Here is a 25,974-nt window from a genome sequence, read left to right as displayed (position 1 = left end):
CCAAACAGAACACGGGCCATATCCTTTTATCACATATAATTCCTTTCACATTATAGGCTATTACCAAAGTAAAATCAGACGAAAACATGGTTGCACACAACCAAAGAATGTGATAGGCGATTGTACTCTTGTTCCAATTCAAAAGTTATGAACCAAATAAGAACCATGTCAATAATCCAAATCAAGTGCTCTCATGCCGTCACACTCAGTCCACATACACTACCTCGTGACCATAATCGAGGCACTACCACAATGTACACCCCCAAGAGGAGACATAAAACAAACCTTGGATCTACTGCATTCCTTCTTCCTCACAACCTTACCCAAAGGGTGAGGTACCAGATCATCTAACAAAATGACGAACCTCAATCGTTAGCAGAAAATTATCATGAACGACCGATACAAGATCCCACACCTCGATTAAAAATGAACAGATCCCACTAATATTTTACTTGCTCGATAAAACTTCCAAAATTATCCAGATTTGTTGCCAAAACCCCGGGTTGGATCAATCCAAAGACCAACCCTGAGATGCCCCAAAATTGGATTCTACGCTCATCTAGAGTCACACCTGAAAAACTAACGACACCGCCCCAACACCCGAACTCCCAATAGCCAACGACATCTACTTAGCATGAACCCGCTATGAACAATACTTCCATAACCAATAATTGAAGGTACCCATACCCGAAAACCAAATAGTAACCATCTAGAATTTGACGATAGGTTGACGCATCCATTGAAGTTCAACGAATACAACTTGAAACCTTCGAAGAACCTCAACCATTGACGATGAACAAAATAACCAACGGTCGAGAATGCATTGACAACAGATCCAATGATGTGACATCCCCAAATTCACGGACATTTAAAAAAAATTATTTATGCTTATTTGAAAATCAGAGTATTCATTTTAAAGAATATATTACAGAATTTGTTCCTAGAAAACATGATAAACATATTATCAAAGCATTTCCGAAGAAATGTATTTTTTTTATATTAAAACTTTGGGATGTCATCGTCAATAAAGAAACATAAGCATAAAAAGACCTTACATTCATTTTCACTAGTGATTTACATCCCCTTTAATCTCTAAGTGTAATGTAGCTTCGTATCGACACCTTTGATGCAAATAAACTGAGTGGGTCAGGTTGTGAAACCTGGTGAGTACATGGGGTTTTCAACCCACAATAATAAAGTTATTATGTTTCATCATCAAACAATTAACCCAATTATCCATCCCCATTATCTTCTTTATTTCTTAAGGATCTACCCTAAGAATCATCTATTACACACTCATTCATTCCTAAGGATTGTCCTAAGGAATAGGCACGAAGTCCATCGCTACCAGGGTTTATTTAACAGGTACTAAGTCCATAGCTATCGATGCTAGGCACGGCTGACACTGTTCTTTCATGAGACACTAATTCCATAGCTGCTAGGGTTTTTAGAATACATCCGATGAACACGTAGTTCAAAAGTTAGGCACGTCTGCCAATATTATCCATTAGGCGTAGCTGCCAGGATGTTTAGAGTTCATCTGGTGAACACGTAGTTCAAAAACACCTACAGGTTGCGAGCCTGCTAGCGTTCCACTGGACTGTCTAGAATAGTCTGTGGTTGTCATCTATACTCTACTAGATGACTGGGTCATCGTTTGGGTCAAAGCTTATCATCATTCACCTCTCATCATCTATATCATCTTTCATCTCTCATCATTCATCTCATATTACATCTCTCATCTCATCTTTCATCTAGCCATCTTTACCCATCATAATTATAGGTATAAAATATGTATACAGTTTAAATCGAATAAAACATGTATGTTTTGTTCATCCAGCATAATTATCAAGAACACATATAATATACACACATAGCATGTAATTTATATTAAATATTTCATATCTATGTGTAAGATGAGAGTAACTATGCATTCACTTGTTAAAGTGATGATTCCCAAACTCGGGCAGCGCTTCGCTTCTAACAATTCTATTTTCCTTCGGCAAAACCTAGTATCATTACCGCTAGATTTTAGTCTAATATTTATAATGACTATTTACGAGCGATATTGTTTTATAAGTGTTAAACAATACTTTTCAACCACTATGTACAGACAGGGGCTGGACATGAAACACCGGAGGGCGGGACCATTTTGGCATTATAGCACTTCTGAAATCCAACAACCCTATGCGACCCTTCAAACCAAATTTCTCGTACCGCGAGTAGTTAAAAGATATTATACTAACACTTTGTATATTATATTTTATAATATATATATATATATATATATATATATATATATATATATATATACATATATATATATATATATATATATATATATATATATATATATATATATTGTTTATAAGTTCATAATAATAATAATAAACATAAACATAAGCTATACTTAGAGTAGGGTAAGCATATCTCACTTACCGAGGGTTTGGCTCGGAACCGAGCTCTCCGGGGGCAGAACTTCTGAGCCGAAAAGCTCTTCTTTTCGAAGACTTCTGGCGCTTCGGGGCTTTCCTCTAGCAATTAGGAGTTACTAGGGCTTTGGGAGAGGTTTAGACAGAAGTTAGAGAGAGAGAGAGAGAGAGAGAGAGAGAATGGTTGAGGTGTGAGGAAAATGAGTGAGCCTCGCATGGTATTTATAGGCTGAAAAATGGCTCAACTTGGCGAGTTCTAAGACTCCAAATCGTCGAGTTGGTTTACCACATGTCACCATCTGGTGGCAAGGCTTGGGGAGAAAGCAAGGGCTCAGATTGTGCCACGTCACCTCCTTCGCAGAAGCACCCTTCCGACTTCTAAATTCTGTAACTTCGTATATGAGTTCCGTTTTCAATGTTATTTATATCCACGCATACGTATTGACAAGATCTACAACTCTCCTTTTGACTCCATCAGCTAATTCTCGACAGATTTTAAATTTAACAGTATGAGAAGATTATACTGTTTAACGACCGTGTAAAATTCATATCTTCTACATACGGACTCCGTTTTTTACTATATTTTTATCGTTGAACTCCTATTAATGAGATATTCAATTCCCATTTAGGTTGTGTCGGCTAAAAATCGGTCGATCTAAAATTCGAATTCCGGGCTGCATACTGTTATGCCAAATATTAGAAAAATCATAACTTCCCCATTCGAAGTAAGCCTTGGACATTCTTTTTATGTACGTTCTCGGTCTAACATATACTACGACTTTTGTTTATATCCCTAAGGCTAAAAAGTAATTTATCAAAAATTCACTTTTACAATTCCCGGTGTCGTGCCGGTTTTGCCGTAAAACTTCGACGGGTCATAATTTCTTCGTTATAACTCGGATTTCGGCATTCTTTATATGTATGAAACCCTTGTGACATATACTATAACTTGGTTAAAATTATTTACTCTAAATAATCTTCTATCAGAAAGTCATTTTTGACGCTTATTGTGTCTAAATTGACTAGCCCGGATCTGCGGGCGTTAAAAATGATCCAATACACTACTGAACCAAAACCCAAGCAGAACTAAACACACCAAACTCTGAAGATGATTTACCGATCAATAACAACCTAGCCTACACAATAGGTAGTAACCTATACAATAAGTTGACGAATCCCTTAACAACCGATACTCAACGTGAGAGTCCCAAACGCCTCATGATCTATTCATCGGCATCCCGAAAGGAACCACTGGCCACAACGAGCTCCTTGTACAATAGCTTCCTACCATGAAGATAACTCATGCATTCCTAAGCACATACATCTGATGGAAACTTTCTTTGCATCCCCGACTTGACCAAATCCTAAGACAAAGTCTTGCATACCCAAACTGTAGATCCCTAAGAGTCTCCTTGCATTCTATCATGCAAATCCTAAGAGTCTCCTAGCATTCTATCATGCAAATCCTAAGCAGATCCTTAACATTAATCTAGCATGCAATTCTCACATACTCATACCAAAACAATAAGCATATTACATGTATGGGTATTTTGGGAAAACTTACTTGAGCTCGGCTGATTGCACGCATCACACCCCATTTCTTAGAAAACCTTTTTAGAAAATCAGTTTCTTTTAAACGATTTTAGAAATCCTCAGTTTGAGTTCAGACACACCTGAGAGTGTGCCCAAATCCTTTAAACCAAGGATCTGATACCAACATGTAACGTCCAAAAAATTACCGAGTAAAATTTTCCTTTTTTAAAAAAACAGAAACATCATTCATTCATTTCAAAAACCCATCAAAACATGATAAAGTTTAAAATAGGTATCAGAGTACAAATCATGTCATAAAATGCAGGATGTTCGTAGATGGGGTGCGATCATGTCGGGCCCTTCCCTTTCGAACTGGAAGCACCTAAAACCATAAACATAAAGATGTAAGCACAAAGCTTAGTGAGTTTCCCCAAAATACCCCATACCATACATACATAACAGTCAAAACAGAATTGGGTCTATTTCACACCCTTCGGTGTCTTTCAACCGGTATTGGGTATATTTCACCCCCTTCGGTCTCTTTCAACTGGTACTGGGTCTATTTCACCCCCCCTTCGGTCTCTTTCAACGAGTATTGGGTCTATTTCACCCCTTTCCGTCTCTTTCAACCGATATTGGGTCTATTCCCCCTGGCCTCTTTCAACCGGTATCGGGTGTATTTCACCCCTACAGCTAAGCATACAATCATATCAGCAAGAGTCATAAAGACAACAAACACATACAAGTATAACAATAAGTGTCACAAACACAACTATCATCCTACAAACATAATCTTCTGGGCCGACATTGGTGCTTTCGACCCAGGAGTACAGTGAAGGACCTCACCTCTCAGACAATAGTCAAATGATGTTGGTCTCACTGCTAGCCTAGGCAAGTGCTACACCACACCTAGATAGTCAAACCAGGTATCTCTTAGTCTACCGTCCCAAGCTAAGGAGGGTTGGCCAAAAGTCAACCCAAATCAAAGTCGAAATCAAACAAGTTGGCCTCCACTTCATGGTCTTCCTTAGCCACGATGTGGGCATAAGATGACAAAACAATCGACTGACCCCTTTCTCGCCACGTTGTGGTGGCCTAGTGTCACGCCGTGGTGAGCAGTCTGATTACCTTAATCGAGTTAAGCTTCGTTTAAATCAAAATCAAAGGCTCAAAAATCTAGATCCACTCCCTCTCAACACCTGAATGGATAAAGTTTCCAACTTTATCCATTAAGACACTTCGATAATACAAGATCTCCAAACCAAGGTCTTATAAGGGAAAAACTCATGACATGGTTAACCATTAAGCAGTTTTCCTCAAATTCCATAGCAAAACCAACTCCAGAAGGGTTTCAAATACTAGATCGAGATTCCATTTAAGGTCAAATTGAGCAAAAAGGTGAACAAAATAAGCTAAGAAGCTTAGATCTACAACCATAGAATCATCAAAAAGGAGACTTGAGGACTTACAAATGGTCTAGAGAGTGATTCCAAGCATATGGAGGAGTTGTTGGTTGGTCTTGTGCTAGCACCTTGTTTTCCTTCCTTCAAAATGCAACCAGACACCATAAAAAGCTCAATATAACTGAAGGGAGGCTTGGGTTACGATTTCAGGTCTGGAGAGGGTAATGGAGGCTGAAACCCTAGCAATTAAGTCCTTTATATATGGTCCAAAGCCCAGGAATTAGGTTTTCTCTATAATCGACTGTCATGTCGTGGCACCCATTGCCACGTCATGGCGATTCAATTAAACCTGCGGTCAAGAAAATAATGCCACGTCGTGGTCAAGCCCCACCACGCCATGGCAGCCTAAGAATAAATTTATGAAATAAGAACTTCTCGAAACAGGATGTTACAAAGTTGAGGGCAACTGTTAGGGGTGAAGATCCTTAACCCTATCTAGGACTCCATATCTTTTAGGAATCTCAGGATCCCAAAACATACACCAGGATCTTGATCATTATCATTATTTCCTAACAAGATTAATGGCTATATTTCTTGTTTATTCTTAATGTATGCAGAAATAGTCAGCTCAAGACTCTTTAAGTCCGAAGAATCATTTCACTCAAGCTTAAGACCCAGAAACATCAAGTCAAAGCAACGCGCAAATACTTACTCAAGAGGACCCCGGAAATATCAGACTTCTAGTTACTCAGATTAGACTATAAGTACACATATATAACTCACACTACAAACACACCGAGACCTACTGAAAACACTTGTACTCGCTTTTTTATCATCGTCTCTGTAATTTGTATTAAAATCAATAAGATCCAACAAGGCAGGTGATCATTATCACCTCCCAAGCTTTTATGTCGGAGATCCTATCAAGGATCAAGGGCTTTCCTTGTAAATCACTTATGTCATTTTAATCTCAATTCGATACTTAAATTAACTACAACACCATAGCCTCTCATACACTTTGGTTGATATCCCCTTGATTGATCTTTTACCAAAACAGCAGTTAGGGTTTAACCCTAGCAATCTATTTATAGGCAGTAAATAAATCCTTTAGACATTTAAACTCTTTAGGATAATTCTTATCTGATTCAAAACTTGTACTATCCCTATCGAGGGCTTCTCAAAACAATCCATATCAGGTCTTAGGAGCTTCTGGAATATTCCAATTAATTTCTAGGAATTAATTAGTATTCAAGCTCTTTAATTAATTAAAACTGTTTAATTAATTACCAAATACTTTCCAATTAATTTATTTATTACTTAATAAATTAATAACTTATTTTCCTCCATTTCCTTATTGTTATTAGGGTTAGGAGGCCAACCCAAAAGGACCCACTATGATTAGAAATATTACCAAAATAGTTAATGACCTTGAACACTATTTCCAACATGGATTATGTCAAAGATGAAGTAGCCGAGAAATACTCCCCGAACCGCAAGTCGGTAACAAAGCAGAAAGCTCTCATATCAAAGCAAACTCGGTAGTCATGCACCAAAATAGAAGCTCCTCCATGTTAACCCGAGGATAAGTAGTAACTTCATTGCACATAAGATGATGACATAGTAAAAGGTGACATTTGAAACCCATCGACATGATAACATAAGCACCAAAACATGGTACCCTAAACATGGTCGCATGTTCTGTTGTGTGTAAATAGGCCATGATTTCTCGTGTGACCTCGGGTGTGCATGATGTAGTGAAAACCGCTTCATATGTATTGTTATGCTACAATGAAAGGATATATAATTAGGAATTTATTTCAGGTTCCAAAGTAAAATAAATATGTTCCAGACAACAATATGGAACAAAATTTCGGAATACAATTGTTGTGTTCCGGACAAAAGCATTCCAGAATACCATTTCGGAATAGTTCTACACATTACGGAGTTGTTCTACATATTATGGACATGTTTTGGGTATTTTGGAGTCGTTCCGGACAACTTTAGAATTATGGTTTTTTAAAGATTAGTTGTTCTAGTGCAAATATATACCCACATATAATCCTAAAATATCCTAAAAACTACTCAAATAGCAATAACAAAGGGTTGTTAAATATTTAGAAAGGATGAAAATACCCTTCTTCCACCACTACTCACCCACCACCACCACCCACCTGCCACCATCGTCCCTACCGCCACTTATAGACACGATTTTAGGGGAAATTCTATTTCTATGTCTTTCTCATTTTCTTCCACCGTGGAAAACCAAACAATTATAGAAACCATTTCATTTTCTTTCCAAGAAACGAATTGATCAACCCTCTTAATTTTGATAATAGAGGGGACATGTCATCATCATCACTAATCACCATCGCCAACCACCATAACACCATTATCACTATTACCAATCACCACTACACCACCTAACACTTCACTTCACTCTAGATAACAACTACACAACAAATGATTCAAACATCCTTGGACCTAATACAATTATCATAAGAAATATATCAATCCAGATTATGTATGAAAGTATATACTCATGGTAATAACACAAAACAAGACAAAGTTATTGGATGACAAAATCACACGTTTGATATAAGTCTTGTCCCTTCCATCATCATAACTCCATTGCACATTCATAACATCATCCATGGTTTTCATGTTATCTTTTTCACCTAATATCCAAGACCTAACTCTAGTTAACTCCTATATATGCCCAACAACGCGCAAAATCATCAATCATAAATGAACACACAGATTGGACAAATTGATTCATACCGCATTGGTTTTTTCATTATATCCTTCATCCCATGTGGATTAGTACAACCAAAAGGCCTGATTTTTCATAGGCGTTCTAAGAAAGAGGGAACAGAAATAGGAAATGACATATATATAGTGGCTAAGTTAACATTCTATGCAAAAGATATTTCCAAATGCTTCATATAGCCGTCAACAGGGGTGCGTCATTCGTCGCAGACATATTCCATCATTCCTTCATCAGTGGTGATTGTCTGTACCATGGTTTACATAGCCGTTAGTAGGGTTCTCATGAGCTCCACATCTGACCTACGGGAATCAAAGTGGAGGATTTTGGAACGAAAGGGGTTGGACGTGAGTTCTTTCATCATTTGTTTCTTCATATTGAAGTCATATTGGAGTTTTTTATACAGCTCCATCATAGTTGTTTTCGTCTGGCGTTCTTTGTCAATGAGGGCTTAGAGGGCATATTTAATTTCCTTGGCATTCATGGTGTAGTTGTGGTGAGGATGATGGGTGCTACAGGAGAAGTTTCAAAGGTGTGTGTTCCATGGTTAGGGGTCGGTTTATATACAGGTGGTGAAGAGATCGCATTAGGCAGACGAGAGGATAGGGAAAGGAAAGAGATCGACAGTTGGGAAAGTGAAGAGGTCGTCGGTAGGTTTAGACACCAGGTTTCAGTTTTGGTCCCTAATGTTTTATTTTTTAGGAAATTTGGTCAAAGGAAAAAAGTAAGAAAAGAACAAAAAAAACAAGGGCATTTTCATCAATATATATATATATATATATATATATATATATATATATATATATATATATATATATATATATATATATATATATATATATATATATATATATATATATATATATAGGGTGAGGTTCAATAGAGAACCATAATTAACAAAGGAACCAAGGAACCAATCGTGAGCGTCAGAAATTATAACAATCAACGGCCAAGGAAATAGATGTACACTTTTACATTGGACGCACACACACCAGATTATACAAAAAATCCACCCTTTACAAAAAAACCCACCACTTTTTTTCTTTTAAAATTTTTTTTTGGCCATGTTTTTTATCGAAAAAAAAAACCGAATATACCGTTGTTCACGATTTTTCGTCCTCTTTCCATAGAGATCCATGATGATATATAAAAAACGAACTTTTTTTTTCGAAAAAAACACACTTCATTTTCTTTGATGAAAACAGTTAAGGTCTATTTTTTTATAGAAAAAAATTAATAAATATACCAAAATTCATATTTTTTTGGACTTTTTAAACATAGATTCATATTCATGTTAAAAAAAACGATATTTCAGTTCAGATTCACATTGTGAACCTATTCAGATTCATATTGTAAACCTGTTCAGATTCACATTGTGAACCTCCTCAGATTCATACTGTGCATAATAATAAGTCAGATTCACAATGTGAATCTGAACTGATCAGAGCTTTTTCACATTGTGAATGTTAAAATTTGAAATATTTACAGTTTAGATTCACAGTGTGCATAATAGTAATTTAGATTCACAATGTGAATCTGAACTGTTCGAGATTTTTTCATATTATGAATGTTAAAAATTAAAATATTTACAGTTTAGATTCACAGTGTGAATCTACACTGTTCGGGTTATTTTTTTTTTTTAATCGATGTTGATGTTTATTAATAGAGTACAAAAAATTAATATTTTTGGTATAATTAGTTTTTTTTATAAAAATAAACTTAAATATTGAAAAAACTAAGAAAATTAAGTGGGTTTTTTTCAAAAAAAAAAGTTTGTTTTTTATATATCATCATGGATCTCTATGGAAAGATGACGAAAAATCGTGAACAAAGGTATATTCGGTTTTTTTTTCGATAAAAAACTTGGCCTAAAAAATAATTTAAATGAAAAAAAAAGTGGGTTTTGTTATAATCCGGTACATATGCGTCTATTATAAAAGTTTACAACCCTTCTTTTGCCGTTGATCGCTTTAAATTCTGACGTTTTAGATTGGTTCCTTGGTTCTCTGATTAATAATGGTTCTCTATCGAACTTTTTCATATATATATATATATATATATATATATATATATATATATATATATATATATATATATATATATATATATATATATATATAAAGGAAGGTTGCTAAACAGTAACGATCGTAGGGATCACTAATGATACGAAAACCTCTATAGGAACCAATGATATTACTTTTCCAATGGTACGACCAAAATTGTTATTATGTGCAAACCATAAGGACCAAGACTATTATTTACTCTATTTTATATTTTCTTATTAAAATAATATTCTACTAAATTATTTCATGATATTGTATTTTGAAAAAACCAGCATATCATTTCAATGTTGTATGAGCATTTATAATATAAAATCTTGTTATTGGAGTTTTTCATAAATAAAGCTAAATAAAAAACCATAAAATGAAGAAGTTCATTTTATCTCCAAATTTTGAAAAGATGAATAAATTTATTTATATAAAAAAGGCTATAAATATTCCAAAAGAGGCTATACCTATTGAAAAAGAATAGAATATTTACTAAATTCATTCCAATTTATCGAATTGGAAGAGTTTTTTAAATTTGTTTTTCTTATGAGACTTGTAAATGGATGAAACCCCATGAGATAATAATTCGTTAATTAACAAGTTCCCTGAAAAGAAAAAATAAATAAATAAATAAATAAATAAATAAAAACTCATCCAATATGAATAATTTAATATTGCATTGTTGTAATTAGAATATATGAAAATACAATACTATATGAAAAGTTAAAAAACTACATTATTATTTATTGTATTTAGCCTACGAATATAAGCATATAGGGATGAGCATATGGACCGGGGAACCGGCCGGAACCGGTCCCGGAACCGGAACCCGATGGAACCGGTCGGGCTGGGGCCGATACTATAATTTCGTCAATTTTTGGAACCGGGACCCGGTAAGAACCGGTCGTTGGAACCGGCCCAAAACCGGGAACCGGACGAGATAACTCACTCAAAATTTGAAAGTTGCATAACTCACTCAATTTAACTTTTTTTGACCTGAAACTTTTTCCAACATGTAGATTATTATTTGTAGTTAAGTTTAGACTATAAGAACGCTTGATTTGATTAAAAATTGAATGAGTTACAAGCCCCGCAAGGAAGAGTGTCAAATCAGAATTTTTTTTATGTTTCAGCAATTAAATGTAATCTGACTTTGTTATTCAAATGTGCATAACTCACTCAATTTAACTTGTTTTGATCTGAATCTTTTTCCTACATGTATATTAGGATTTGTAGTTATGTTTACACTATACAAACGCTTGATTTGATTAAAAATTGAATGAGTTACAAGCCCTGCAAGGAATGGTATCAAATCAGATTTTTTTTATGTTTCAACAATTAAATGTAATCTGACTTTGTTGTTAAAATGTGCATAACTCACTCAATTTAACTTGTTTTGAACTGAATTTTTTTCCTATATGTAGATTAGGTTTTGTAGTTAAGTTTAGACTATAAAAACGCTTGATTTGGTTAAAAACTGAATGAGTTACAACCCCCTCAAAGAAGCGTGTCAAATCACATCGGTTCCAAAATCGAAAACCCGACAAAAACCGGACCCGGAACCGGAACCGGTAGAACCACCGGGCCGGTTCGGTTCTTGATTTTGGCCGAAGCCGGTTCCCGGGTCGGGCCGGTTCCTGCCGGTTTAGTCCGTTTTCTCATGCCTATAAGCATATGATCTCTAGTTCAGTTGGGTGATGCATCCAGGTTTTCCTCCTTGTTGGATTTTCTCCTGGAGGTGGCGGGTTTGAGCATTGCTCAGACCAAAGTGGGGAATTTAGATTCGTTGAAAGAGTGGCCATTCCGGGCTGCGAAGTCTATCTGACCTGGTCTAACATTCCCTGGTACACAATTTAATATAACTCCGTCGTTTCAAAAAAAAATGAAGATCTATAAACATTATACAAAAATACACCATCTGCATCATCCTTCCTTGGTTTACTAAGCCATTTTCTTTAAATACCACCATTTTTATTGACATATTATTGACGAAATTATGTTGCTAACTTAAGCTGTGTTTGGCGCGCCACAACTAGCTGATAAGCTAGCTTATTTTTCACGTTTTTTTTAACTTGTCATGTTTGACAAGTCAAAAAGTAGCTTATAAGCTAGCTTTTTAAAAAGTTACTTAGGCTATGTTTGACGTACTAGCTGAAATGCTAGCTGATAGCTGAAAAGCTAGCTGATAAAAAATAACGTTTGGTAAACTAGTTGAAAAGCTAGCTGAAATATATAAAATTACATAAAAGGACATGTATGAGTATGTGTTTCTATAATTAATTAAGGGGTGTATTTGGAAAATTTTAAAATAACTCCTAGAAAGCTAGTTTAAGTAGCTTTTCAAAAAGCTAGCTTATAAGCTACTTTTTGGCTTACCAAACACGACAACATAAAAAAGCTCGAAAAATAAGCTAGCTTATCAGTTAGCTGTGGCGCGCCAAACACAGCAGTAATTTTTTAGGAGTTTTTTAAAATTTTTCTAAATATACCCCTTAATTAATTATAGAAACATATTATTTTAAATGTCTTTTTATATCATTTTATATATCTTTCAGCTAGCTTTTCGGCTAGTTTTTACCAAACGCCATTTTTTATCGGTTAGCTTTTCAGCTATGAACTAGCTATTTATTTAACAACTGGTTTTTTCAGCTATCAGCTAGCTTTTCAGCTAGTATGCCAAACATAGCCTTAGACACAAATTCCATCGGAACAATCCGTAAGAATCCTCACGAAATATCACAAAAACTGCCACAATTTCTATAAGAAATCTGTTGAATATTTACCCACACGTTTTCTCCTATGGACTGCTGTTTTCGTCGGAAATTTGTCGTTAATGGCATTTCCAAGGAAATAACCACCGATTTTTCGCTACAATCACATATTTTTTTTTTCTAAGAACCTCCACAAACTTTTTTTTTTTTTTTAATAAGAACCTCCACAAACTTTTAGCATCCAGGTCCAAACGTTTACTTTGAAGTTGTCTGTTCATAAAAAAAACGTCATAATGCATGAGAAGAAGATTCATGCATTTATTGCAAGAAGCGGTCCATACTCTTTGAACCAAGCATCATCTTACAAGTTGGCTCCACAATTAACACAAAATTGATAAAATTCTATTCCTGCCCCCTGGTTTTACATAAAATTTTATAATACAGTCCTTTGATAATACTATAATATTTTATGCCTTATTTATTTTAATACATTAGACCTTAGTCGACGCAAATACATACATGTGTATCAATTTTAATAAACTGCCACATAAAAAGTTTATTAGAGCGTTGAAAATAATATTAATATTGAATATTATTAATAGAATTGTAATTCTTAACTTAATATAATCATCATAATTAATATAATTAAAATACTATTTGTGTTAACAAAACAACAACAACAAAACCCTAAATAATATTTGATGCAGTAATCTGGAGAGAGATCAATGCTTCACCATGCTAGAACATTCTGTTTTTATAGATGACGATTAACGTAAAAATCAGGGTCGACTTCGAAATTTCAGAAACCATGTTCAATATACTAAATTTACATCCTATAGTGTAAAAAGAGGGAGAACATCTTATTTGTAAATTTATTTTTCCCTTTTCAGGTTGTTGGTATATGTCGGTTTGGAAGAGCTTACCATATTCACTCCACCAACATGCAATTACAATATACAAATCAATAATTTGAAACTTTCGATTTTCAAAATCAACAATATGAGAGAATACTAGTTGGATAATTCACTTTCAGTTTTAACCAAAATCTGGCAAAATCCAATTGACTTCAATTGATATGAACCAATTGAATTCGTAAACACTTTAAAATTTGTCCATGTAGTTTTGTAAAAACTGTGGGTAGGATCCAAAAAGTTTTCAACTTACATGGAATGTAACATCTAAAAATCTCATGCTAAATTTTTCATTTTTAGAGTAATTTAAACTTCCATTTTAATAAAATTACATTCGAGTCAAATCATTTGTTCATAAATCATTATTCAAGAATCAAAGTTAAAGAAGACAATACGGAAACTCAAATCATAAATCGATTTATGTGTGTGTACAGTCCTGCCTTAGCAATTCGATAAGTATCTGCAAAATATTTAATCTACAACTGTAAGCACAAAGCTTAGTTAGTCCCCCAAAATATCTCATAGAACACAGCGTAATAATCAGATATGTTTTAACAGCAGCCCTGGAACTATCAGCAGTCCCGAATGTCACATACAACACACAATATAATCAACTATGGGTTAACAGCAACCCTGAGGAATATCTGTACTCCCAGTGGGCTAACAACATGCCATATGGATTAACAGCATACCTCATGGGTTATCAGCAACCCTAGGGACTATCAGCAGTCTCATGGACTCACACCAGTCTAGGAGTTATCAGCAACTCAGTTCACATATAGCAATAATCAATAGATAATACCTAGCTGGTCAACATACACTACCATCAATAAAAGTATAGTGAAAAGACTTACATCGCAAATAGCAGCTAACACAGAATCGCCCACACACCCGGTAGACAGGTACAACAAGACACCTAAGAGCAATAAAGAAGTACCCTCTCAGTCTACTCCCTAAAGCCCTATTTTGACCAAAAGTCAACCATGATCAAAAGTCAACGATCAAAGTCACCCCTAACTGATTGACATGTCGTGACCACCCATTGGTCACGTCCTGATATATTCTGGACAAAAGAGTCACAATATCACCCGTCGTCACGACGTGACACGTATTATGTCACGTCGTGAGACCCTATCTGGACGGCTTAACGCATTAAGCACTTAATCCCTCAAGCCGAACCTTCAAACCTTTCAGAAGGCTTTCCCAAACCCAAATAACCATAAAAATCATAGCTTTTTAGTCATGCATGTTCAATCCATGACTTGAAAACTAGCTAGGTCAAAATGAAGGGAAAATGAGAACAAGATTCATGCTTGGAGTCCAATCCACCACCAAACTTTAGATTTGAGACTTATGCTTATCAAATGACCTCAAAGATCCATAAAGTTGCCAACTTTATCGATTCATTGAATTCAACCCAACCCATACATGGAGAAAACTAGGTAAATCTTAGATCTAGCATGTTTAAATGAGAAAGGCATGAACTTGAGGACTTACAAAGATCTAAAAACAACATAAAATGGTGAGGAGGAGGCTTGATTGTTGAAACAATGCACCAAAGGGACCTTCTTCTTCAACAAAGAGCTAAAACCACCAAAAAATGAACCAAAACCACCAATATGGACTAGGGTTAGGGTTTTTGAGGATTTTGGGAGACGGAGGCTGGGAAATGAACACCAAATCCGAGTTCAGGTGCTTAGATACGAAGGAAACCCTAAAAGATCGTTGGCTTGGGTTGCCTCCCTTGTCACGTCATGATCAAATACATGTCACGTCGTGACAAATCCTCCAGATACATGTTCTTCCATTTAGATTGCCACGTCGTAACCTAACCTATGGTCACATCGTAACACATCATTTTTCAAAAAAAAAACCATTCATTTGACTCCTTTATTCTCTAGACTGATCCAATCTGGAAAATGGGTGTTACAGTTTATAAGGTCACACCTTATGATCTAATGATTCAAACACTTTACACACTGACCACCAGTGCCAGCCCCAGTGTCAGCAGCAGTGCAGCACCAACACACAGTCTTATCAACGTCAGTGTTAACCAATGATCTTTGTGATCTTCTATATATATATATATATATATATATATATATATATATATATATATATACATATATATATATATATATATATATATATATATATATATATATATATATATATGGATATTTGATCTGTAATCTTAGTGATTAGGACCAGACCTTTACTTAGATATGTATACGTCCCTTAATTAGTGGGTTTTTATTTATTGTAATCGTATATATTCAACATTAGGGTGAAACCCTAATGTAATGTCTTGGTGACCGTCTTTGTGACCTTCGTTCTCTTTGTAAGAACATTCTTTCTTGGTGAAAACATCTTTGTGATTACTCGAGTTTTTTGTTATTCTGTTTAATCTTTTCTTAGTTAGTTTGTTTTTTGTTATTCATACTTGAAGTGTATCCGATCGATACACAACTTAAATTGGTATCAGAGCGGGTTTTCGATACACTCAAGTTCTCATGTCATTGCCTATAATCCCAAGTCGTGAGTTCCCAACAAGATCCCTCTTTTTGGTGAATACAACTTTACTGCTTGGAAATCAAAGTCCATGGATGTGCTCGATATCATGGACTATGATATGCTTGATATCATCAACAAGGGTTCCATTGGCTCTATGCGTTAGTCATCCAATGATAATGCATATGGTAGTAAACTAAAACAGAAATCAGTATTGGGATACAACAAGGAAGAAAAAAGGGTCCTAAATCTTGATGTAAAGGCGAGGATTTCTATTTGAAATTTTCTTTCATTTCATGTATGTCATTTGGTTCGAAATTGCTCAACTACAAAAGAGATGATGATCACTCTATCATTCGCCTTTGATGGAGAAGATCTCTCAGATGATGAAGTTTCAAAAGGTAAGTGTACCATGGCTCAAATCGTTGAGTCTCATGCTGATGCACCAAGGGACATCGTTAGTACGTTAGATGTTGACCTTTCTCAAGCTGCTATAGAATCTAAGTCTCATAATTGGGACTCAGCCTCAACGTATCAGGTAACGAACTTCGTTAACTATTCTTCTGTTGAAAAAGCTGACATGTTTGATCATTTATGTTTTAATTTATCTATTTCAAACAAAATATCTATTTCAAACAAAGAAAAATCTTCTCTCAAGGTTAAGATAAAAAAAATCTTAAAGAAAAACTCTCCTCTTCTGAAGACTCACTTTCTCGTTTAAAAAAGGAAAACACCTGTATCTCACTGACCAACAATTTTTCTTCACACTGAAAAAGAAAAAGTTGTTGATCATGCAAGAAGCATTCAACTTATTTTAAATAAATGGGATTTTTCACACTGTAATGTAACGAGAATTATTAATGATCAAATTCCTGATTAGTGTGAGAAAATCCTTGGAGGTGATGTTGAAGGCGTTGTTTCCTTAATAAAAAAAGGTCAAGACTAAACAAACTTTTTATAACGCTGACAGTCTCGAGAAAGATTTTAAAAAGAGATTTGTAAGTACCTATTTCATAAATCAAACTCTAATTGATACACACTGTACTACTGACTCTAATGGTAATACCAAATGTGTATCTTGTTTATTTGCTCTTGATCCTTCTCGTCAACCTCCTCAACGTGAGTATGTCTTGCCATCCACTAAGATCCTGCTAAAATTTCATATATCGAATGGTGAATTTCATTTTGTAAACTAAATTTTCAGCATGTTTCCTCAGTGCTCTGTTAGCAACACTGAATCTGGAGATCAATCAAAGACTTATATTTCAGATGATTCAATAATCTCTTATGTATCTCATGACGAAGAATCCTCATAGCATACCATCGATGACATTCCATGGTCTACAACTAATGCAATAGTTTTTAATTAAAATAGTTATTTCAAATCAAATTATTAAATAAAATTAAACCGTATTTCAATATTTTTTTATAAACACCTATTTTATAATAAATACATCTGTATACAAACACATTTTTATTAAAAAAATGTATACAGCCATGTGTTTTATAAAATTATATACAAACACGTTTTTATTAAAAAAATATATACAAATACATATTTCATAGTAAACGTATTTTTAAATATTAATGTATTTATATGCAGACAAATAGGTATTTTATATTATTTTTTTTATAAAAACGTCTTCATATGTATATATATATATATTTTTATATATACAATTACACGTGTTTGTATATATTTTTTTATAAAGAACGTGTTTGTATAAAAATATACTTATTATAAAATAAGCTTTTATAAAAAAATATATACAAATATGTCTTTTGTAAAAAAAAATATATATAAAAAAACATATTTGTGTGCGTATAAAACATAAACATACACAAATATGTTTACTATGAAATAGGTGTTTGCATACATTAATTTATAAAAACGTGTTTGTATTCATTTTTGTATAAAAACGTGTCTGTATACATTTTTCTATAAAAACGTGTTTGTATACAAATGCATTTATTATAAAATAGGTGTTTGTTTGTAACGACTCAAAAATCACAACAAATTAAAAGTTTTAAAAACAATCCATAGTCATAAAATGTTTACAAAATTATTGTTTCCAAATTGTTTATCCACATCAGAGTATCCCAAAATTATAAAATCATAAACAAATGATGTATACGGTTACGCCTTCGTCTTCCTGCGTTCATCAGAAGTACCTAAAACAACAACTAAAAACCATTAGCCAAAGCTTAGTGAGTTCCCCCAAAGTACCAACACACAAAAGAATAACACACACACACATATATATATATATATATATATATATATATATATATATATATATATATATATATATATATAAAACAACATGTCTGGTCCAATCAACCATCGGTTTAGAATACCATAAGCCCAATCAACCTCCGGGTCCAATCATCCTCGGGATAGAATGCCTTAGGTTGGAATGCCAGTGCATAACGGGTCCACTTAGCCATTAGAGTGGAATACCCTCAGGCCCTTAATACGAGTTTGACATGCCAACCGGCCCTCAGCTCATATCTGGAATGCCCACGAGCCCTCAGTATGAGTCTGGAATGCCAACCGGCCCTCAACTCATATATGGAATGCTTTCGGGTTTGTTGGCTACAGCACAAAGCAGTACAACCTCATCCCAACACAATATGTCGACATATAAAAGTTAACAAACATAAGTAACATACAGATAATCATGCAGATAGAAATGACAGGTAGTCCTACAGATCTACCAGTCTAAGCCTATCAGCAACTAGAATATAATATATAGCAGGATAGCAATCCAATGGGCCGACCTTAAGGCCTTCGGCCCGTAAGTACAGTGAGGAAAAACTCACCTCACATTCTGAACAATAGCTAATGAGCTACCGACTCCAAATCTCAGCTCTAACCGACACCTTCTGAAGGTTGCAATAAAGGTAGATATCATAGATCCAAGGTGCTTCCCAACTCCAAGCTCTTCGTACTTCACTCTTCACCTTCAAGAACTCCTCTAAAACACTCTAATGGCCCAACAAGGGACTCTTTCACTTAGGGTTACTTGGGGGGGTCGTTCTCACAGAGGGTGGCTGAAGAATGAAGGGGACATGAGGTTATAATGATGATTATATAGGGCCAAAACCCTAAAAATAAGGGTTTGCATGATAGGTCATAATATAGTGGTTTGGGCTAGGCATTTATCTTGTAAAGGTCTTGTTAGGGTCTTGGGGTTAGTTATGGTGGTTGTATCTTTTGTATGGTTGTGTGCGGCCGTACACCCTGTGTGCGGCCGCACACACGTGTGTGGCTGTACACTCATGTGTTGTTGGGTGTGCTATAAATAGTAGGTGTCTGTGTCAGTCTTAGGTGACGCATGTGTGTGTTTTCCAAGGTGTATTTGACATTTATATGATATAGATGTGTGCATGCTTGGATTAATTCTATCCTCTACTCCTTCTATACTCAGATTTATTGCAATATCATTTGATCACTGATTTGGATCTTGAGAATTAGGGACTTACAATTGGTATCAGATCCAAATCAGCGTCAATTTGGATTTTTGTGAGTGTACGGTTGAGCTCCGTTGAAGGTGTGCGGCTGAAGGTTGAAGGTGTGTGGTTGAAGTTTGAAGGTGTGCGGTTGAAGTTTGAAGGTGTACGGTTAAGAGTGTGCGGTTGAGTGTACGGTTGGAAGTGTGCGGCTGGAGTGTGCAGTTGGAAGTGTACGGTCGGGTGTGTGCGGCTACAGTGTGCGGTTGGAAGTGTACGGTTGGGTGTGTGCGGCTGGAGTGTGCGGTTGGGTATGTACGGTCGCAAGCTCCTTAGTTGATTGAACTTCCTCACTTTAAGTGATTTTTCTTGATTAATTCTTGATCTATTCACTTCTGAAAAGCCAAAAACAAAAATGGATTCTCAAAACCAAGCAATGCATTATGAATTGGATTCAATCATGGGAACAACCACTCGCATTCCCGTTTGTTATCTGCAGAAGGGTTCCCGGAATGGAAATACCGAATCGAGAAATACATCAAGATGAAAGACTTTAAGGTTTGGCGAAGCATTCTCAAAGGACCAGTCAGAATCACTACCAATCTTGCGAATGGACAAATAATTGACAAAGCGTACGCTGACTACACTAATCAAGACTTCGTAAAGGTTGAAGAATAGGAAATGGCATTGGCTACTTTAACTATGGCTTTATCTCCTGATATTGCTCAAGGATTCAGAGAGTATGATTCAGCCAAGGCATTGTGGGAAGCTTTAATTGAGGTCTATGATGGTAATGAAGACATGAAACAGAGTCGCCAAGACATGTTAAGACAAAAATTCAATATGTTTAATTATGTTCCTGGAGAAACTTTAGAAGCTCAGTTTCAGCGCTTTACCACACTCACCACTGAAATGAGTGCTGCTGGGATTTGTGTGACTAAGTCTGAGATAAACAAAAAGCTACTGAATTCACTTCCGAAAGCATGGGATATGAACGTGGCTGTCATCAAGAAGACAAAAGATCTAAATCGTCTAAGTCTTGCTGAAACTATGGCAATCATCAAAGCCTGTGATCTTGATGATAAGCAATGAGAAATCAATCATGTGAATTCCTACTCGACTGCAAATCTTGGGATTTCCTCAAATAATGCCTTTTCATCTTTCACCTCCTCTCCAAGTCAAGCTTTTGCCGTTCAACAACCTCAGAATCAAACTTTTGTTGCTCAATCAGCTACACCATTTGTTGCTTCATCATCTATGTGACATCTACAAAGTAAGTCCTTTTCACAAGCTGTTTCCTCCTCCAAAGCACCAGTTATGGTTCCTGATCCAAATCCCAAAGAAAGCGATGAAAACTTAGCTCTTGCCACTGGACTTGTCAATTTCTACAATGCTTTTGTAGCTGGAGAGCTTCCACCTCAACTCTCATTTGCGGATCTGGATCAAGTTCATCCAGAAGACGTGGAAGAAATGGATATTACTTGGCAGATAGCAATGGCAGTTTTCAGGGCAAAGCAATTTGCAAAGAAGACGGGAAAGAACAACTGGGGGCTGAATGCAGACAAAAAGGTTGGGTTTAACAAGGGAAAGCTTTGATGTTACAATTGCCACGAGCCAGGTCATTTTGCTTGTGAGTATCCAAAGCCAGACAGAAGGATAATCAATGACAGAACAATGGTTCCAGTGGGGAATAGTGGTGGAAGTGCTGCTATCAACAGTGAGACTGCTAATCTGGCAATGGTTGCTCAGTCCTTTGACTGGGAGGACCAAATTCAGGCACTGAATATTTCAGGACCTGAGAGTGCTCCCTTTGCCCAAATCGATGATGCTCCTGAAGAGAAAGCTAAGGTTGATCCTGAAGAAGAGATGATGGAGTTGCAGTTTGCCTTTATGGTATCTTCTACTCCAGAGCCTGAGAAGAAAGAGGTAAGTCGGTCTTCTTGTTCTCAAACGTGCATTGATAATGTCAAAAATTTACTTGAGCATATAGAATTATTGCGTAGAGAGAACGAGGACCTAAGATATGAAGGGTATCAACTCAGGAAGGGACATAAACCTCTAAAAGCTCAGTTAGAAGCAACAACCAATGATTTTAGAGAACTTCAGGAAGAGTATAGCAATAAATGTGCAAACTATAGATATGTAACATAACAACTTGCAGAGTTAACTACTGAACTTGACGCATTAAAACATAAGTTTGAAAATGCGGATTTTAACTTCAGAAAATTCGATGCGTCAAGTGAAGTAGTTGCAACAATGATGGAAAATAATTTGAGATTTAAAAATAATCAGTCAAAGGATTTAGGATATGATAAAGTGTCTCCTCCTTTTAACCATAATTATCAGTCTAAGCCTTTGACTAAGGAAGAGATTGACAGAGAACCATTTCTTAAATATGGATTTGTGTCAAGAGGTAGTATTAATGTTGAAAATACTAATGTTTCTACTTCCCATGCAGATCAATATTTAAGTCAGTCAAAGCAAGAAGCTGAAGGATGTGTTTCTGAAAATCAAAATGTTTCTAAACCTGCTGTTTTTATTTCAAATGATGCCACTTTTGTTTCTAATGTATCTTGTGATGATTCTGTGTCACAAAATGATAACTTAAACTTTTTCGATATATTTGATGATTTGTTTGACAATACCGATGTTTCTGTTTCAAGCACATCAACTTCACCAATCACACAACATGCTTCAACCTCATCAATTACACAATCTGATTCTTGCACATGTTCTTGTGGGAAAAGTAAAGGTGTCAGTAAAGAAAGTAAATCAGACAAAGGCAGTACCAGTTACAATAATAATAAGCAAATTTGTTTTAACTGTGGTACTGCTGGTCACATCGCTAGAAATTGTCCTAATAGGGCATTTGTGCATTTTTCGTCTTAAAGAGGAGAGAATGAGTCTCGAGGAAGGTCTTTAACTAGAAAATCCTTGAGATCTCGCCCTAGAGAGGATGATTGGAAGGCTAATCAAAACAGGAAAATGGAAGTTTTTCAAAAGAACAAACAGATTTTCAATAATAAAGTCACAAACAGTTTGCCAAAACCGAACAAGGCTAAGCCGAGGTCGGTTTCGTCAAAGAGCGAATCTGGATCTTCAACCACTTCTTGTAGAAAATCCAAATGCTCAAAGCAAACGGGAAAGAAAAATGTTTCAAGATCACCCATGACTTTTATAAAAACTAAATACCAGTGGGTGCCCAAATTAACTTCAATTTGAAAAGCTCGGGGTTTGGACGCTGGTTGAACTACCTAAGGGCAAAAAGTCTCTTGACACACGATGGGTATATCGCAATAAGCAGGATGATTCCGGAGTCATAGTACGCAATAAGGCGATATTGGTGGTTCGTGGGTTCAGACAGATCGAGGGTCTTGACTACACTGAGGTTTATGCTTCGGTGGCTCGCTTGGAGGCTATCTGTATCTTCCTTGGATACGCTTCCTACATGAACTTCACTGTTTACCAGATGGATGTCAAGACAACTTTCTTGTATGGCAAGGTGGAGGAAGAAATCTACATTGATCAACCCCCTGGGTTTGTTAACTCAAAGTTTCCCAATCATGTCTACAAGTTGGACAAGGCGTTGTATGGGTTACATCAAGCTCCTCGAACGTGGTTACATCAGATTCTAGTTCAGATCTATGTTGACGACATTATCTTTGGGTCTACAAGTCCACAGCTTTGCAAAGAGTTTGAAGGTGTTATGAAAAAGAGGTTTGAGATGAGTTCGTTGGGTGAAATGACCATGTTTTTGGGGCTTCAGGTCCAACAAAAGTCAACCGGAATCCTGCTCCATCAAGCAAAGTATGTGGAGGATATACTAGAGAAGTTCGGGTTCCGAGACGCTAAACCTGCATTGACATCGATGGCCGAAAGACCCGTGTTGACTTCGGATACTGATGGCGAACCTGTAGATCAGACCGAATACAGATCGATGATCGGATCGTTGATGTATCTAACTGCAAGCAGACCAGACATCATGGTTGCAGTTTGTCAATGCGCTCGATATCAGGCCAATCCTAAACTTTCACATTTTATTGCTGTCAAAAGAATCTTTCGGTATCTCAAAGGCAACCCAAAACTGGGTCTTTGGTATCCAAAAAATTCTGAATTTGATTTATATGCTTTTGCTGACAGCAATATGGAGGTTGTGAGCTTGACAGGAAATCAACTTCAGGAGGATGTCAATTTCTCGGTGATCGTCTGGTGTCGTGGTAGTGCAAGAAACAACACACCGTCTCAACCTCAATAGTAGAAGCGGAATATGTTGATGCCTCTGCTTGTTGTTCTCAAGTTATATGGATCCAACATCAGCTGTTGGATTACGGTTTGAGCTATATAGAAACCCCTATTTTTTGTGATAACGAGGCTGCAATTCAGATTGCTAAAAATCCAGTCCAGCATTCGAAAACCAAGCACATTGATATCAAAATTCATTTCATCAGAGATTGTTATGAGCATTCGCTCATTCGGCTGGAACAGGTTCCCTCTGCTAACAATGTGGCGGATCTGTTCACAAAGCCGTTTAACAAAGCTCGATTCAATGTGCTTGTGAGCTTTTTGAAAATGATACGTTTTGAGGACTAACTTTTACTTTAGGATAGTTTAAATTTGCGCATTTTTAATTTCATTCTCACCCATGAACAAATTTAGGGGGAGAAATAAACAAAAACCAAACAAAATTTAAAAATTTAAAAATTCAAAAACATTAGAAAATCAAAAAATCAAAAATATGTTGCTAATAGTTCCCGTTTGTAGGTGATGTGTTGGAAAGTGAAATAATCATGTGATAACAGCCAATCTGAATCTGTGTAAGGTACCCAAGTTGAATTGTCTATGCTCTGTGTTCGATGCGCTGGTAGGAACGAAAGTTTTAAAATGGACTTGACTAGGATCAGATGAACTTAAGGAATTTAGAGACCTGACAAATCTTGACCTAGATAGTTCCATTTAGCTTGACAATACGACGCTTGGGTAGGTTGAGTAGAGAGATATACATGGGAATCCGCGGATACATTAAATGATCTATATCTAGAACTGTGGATTAACTTTTCCTCGATGTGCGGATTTTATCCTTAATTCCGGTATTGACGGTGCAACTGGGGAATTCCGATAAATTAGGTCTGTAGAAAGTTATTTTCTTTCTTTCTTACTTTCAGTCATATGTTACCTCCTTTGTGTGATCGAAAGATCTAACCTGGACTGCAACATATGCAACTCTGTCTCTCTGCATCTTCTTCTATGCTATTCTTCCTACCTGTTAGTCATATACTGTCTCCTTTGCGTGATTAACAATCCGACCTGGTACACAGTATATGCAACATTCTACTTCTCAAATCCCTCTAAACTCTAGTTAGTCATATGTTTCACTCTCTGCGTAATTGGAAGAGATCCGACCTGAGTGTACAACATATGCATTCTAAATCTGACTTCTTCCTTAATAATTGTCTGCTCATCTGAAGTAAGGAGTATTCTGGAAGTCCTTGATTATTGGGAAACACGTTCTAGCCCAACTAAAATTGAACATTTATAGGCTGTCTGTAGATCTTGCTGCTCAATTTAGGTGGATAACAATATCCTTGGTCGTCGTCAGCTGAATGATCCTTTGGAAATTTATCTAGGATCACAAGATCAAAATGTCTTGTCATTTATTTGTCACAATCTTTTGTGCTTAAGTGGACCACGATACCGGCGATCGACCAGACATGGACATGAAGGTAGAAATACCGATAAGCGGATTAAGGCTGTCTAACAACTTTGATCCCTATATCACAAAAATATTATTAGCATTGGTACATGAGAAATTAGTGTTGATTCATTTCAATTTCAATTTTAATTTTAAATTTTATTTTTTTATTTTATTTTATTTTGCTAAGAAAACCAGAAAATTAAAATCTCTTAATTTAGCTTAGTTTAAAAGTCTTTTATTTTATTTTATTTTATTTTTAAGTTCTTGAAATGCATCATTTTAAAAGTCTATTGGGGTGTTGGGCTTGAGTTCATTTGGGTTGCAACCCATTTTCAAGGGGGGTATATAAAGGGGGTTGGCCGGACTCACTTCCACCCTTCAGTTTTTGAGTACGGCCGCACACCCGAAACGCTCCCTTTCTCTCTCTTGAACCATCAAAACTCGATTTTTCTTGAAATTAACCACTCATCTATGTAAGTACGATCAAATCGATCCTCGTAATGGTGTCCTTGAGCT

The sequence above is a fragment of the Lactuca virosa genome, chromosome 8, assembly GCF_052849685.1.
Source record: "Lactuca virosa cultivar CGN04683 chromosome 8, Lactuca_virosa_CGN04683_v6, whole genome shotgun sequence".
Lineage (NCBI taxonomy): Eukaryota > Viridiplantae > Streptophyta > Magnoliopsida > Asterales > Asteraceae > Lactuca > Lactuca virosa.
This window is presented reverse-complemented; position numbering follows the sequence as displayed.